This window comes from Pleurodeles waltl, chromosome 12, assembly GCF_031143425.1.
Source record: "Pleurodeles waltl isolate 20211129_DDA chromosome 12, aPleWal1.hap1.20221129, whole genome shotgun sequence".
In the NCBI taxonomy this organism is placed as follows: domain Eukaryota; kingdom Metazoa; phylum Chordata; class Amphibia; order Caudata; family Salamandridae; genus Pleurodeles; species Pleurodeles waltl.
In genome coordinates, this window is record NC_090451.1 from 105087208 (window position 1) to 105089074 (window position 1867).

At 47.1% G+C, this 1867-nt stretch overlaps 1 non-coding gene across 1 annotated transcript; it reads right to left on the bottom strand.

Moving 5' to 3' along the window:
* Positions 1-1519: 1519 nt before the first annotated feature.
* On the bottom strand, positions 1520-1601 carry TRNAS-AGA (transfer RNA serine (anticodon AGA)). The gene has a single exon. It is a non-coding gene; the product is annotated as a tRNA-Ser (tRNA).
* Between the last annotated feature and the right edge of the window lie 266 nt (positions 1602-1867).

The window sequence follows — 1867 nt, forward strand, 5'->3', positions numbered from 1 at the left end:
GCTTTAGTTTTGTGAGGCAAAGGCCTAGGTGGGGTTATTATGTTAGGGGCACCTGTTCCAATAAAGCGGCCTTTTACACACAAGCTGAAGACGAGTCGTGGTGTTGTCACTCCTTCCCAATATTATGTGCTCACACTTTTAATTGAAGCAGCCGCGTGATTAAGAGGAGAGCTTTTAGCACCTGCACCTTTTTATTTACAAATTAAGCACTGAAGGTGAGATAAGGTATCAACCAGGTAAGTCATCAGTGCCATCATCTCACCCCCTACCCCTGCATGTCAGTGAATGAATGCAGAAGAACACAGCCCTGCTGAAACACTACCGAGGGGGGGGTCCTTTGTCGATACCAATTCGTAAGCAGTACAACTGGAATTTTGCAGCAGGGGAGGACCAAATTATGCGATGGGGGAGACTAAATTATGCGGAAGGAATGGCTTTTTTATGCCCCCCAAAAAGACAAATTATGCGGCGTAATGTGGCACATTTTGCGATACCATTAATTCATTAATGATTCATAAGTTAACTTTAATGTAGTACCGTCCAACTGTTATGTGAGGAACTATTAATTTACAGATTTCAGGGACTCGTTCTCAGTATAACCCATATAACGTCGTATAGAATGCCGCTTATTTTTAGAGACAACATAACGCTTTACTAAAATATCAACATTATTACATTTCCTAGTCAGCATCTATTTGTTTTATCTTTTTAGTGTTTGTTTTGAGCTGCCAACCACCAGGTGGTTGGTTTTCTAAACACCTCTTGGTTTGTTTTGTAAAACTGACAAGTGTTTGTTTACCAGTGTCGACCACTGCTGCTAGGGAGCCAGTGGCGTTACGGAACTGGAGGGGGACCCCCTCCGGACTCACTCAGGCCAGGAGCTGTGCTGAGAGGGCTCCCTGAAGCCCCGCCCCCGCCACACAGCGGGGACCTTTGTTACCCACTGCGAGACCATGACATTTTAGCTGTCTTGCCACTTGTGCTGAATGCACCCGGGTCTCTGCAGCGTGGGCTCTGAGGCACTAAACCACGTGAACAGTTTGTGACCAATAGAGAAAGGTAGCGGCGACTTCTTTCCCCGTTTTATGAACTTCCTCGGGGCAGTTTGTACAAAATGGTGACGTCTGCTAGACTGACTTACTTTGGCTTTCCTTCTCTCTCCAGGACAAGGCCCTTCGTTTAACAGGCTCCTAGCCCCGGATTCGGGGCTCCTGAAGGGCATATTTTTATTTTCCAGCAGTGATCCCGCCACTGGTCGGTGTGGACCTCACCAAACCCTCCGTCCGCGATGAGCCCCACGACCCAGGTCTGCCCGTGACGTGAAACGAACATTTCTAAATCGCCCAATCTGGTAAATTAGGGGTCTGCACCTAATGCAGAGAAACAATATATAGATTGTGCTCAATTGTATGCACGCTTCTCCACTTGAAGCTTATTCTTGCTGGAGCTCCGCAAAAAACATGCCCATGTATAAAGCCAATAGTCTAAAATGTGTTTAAATGCAAGCAATAAAAATGCACGTAGTCGGCAGGATTTGAACCTGCGCGGGGAGACCCCAATGGATTTCTAGTCCATCGCCTTAACCACTCGGCCACGACTACTTACTGACGTCAGTCTTATGAGGACTGTAAAGTGAGTTCTCTGCAGCCATTGGCTGTGTGCATCTCGCACATCACGGCAAAGTCCTTCCTCTTCCAGATTAGGAAAGCAGGAAGTCTGTGCATAAAACAGTGGCTGTGGAAGTTTCGGTGCGGGGACTCCAGTGTGGAAACTGGGTTAATGCCTGCGATTCTGCATTATGGGCAGTTGAAAAAAAAGGAAACAAGCAACCACTGACAAAGCCAATAGGTCTGGGCAACCCAAGAGC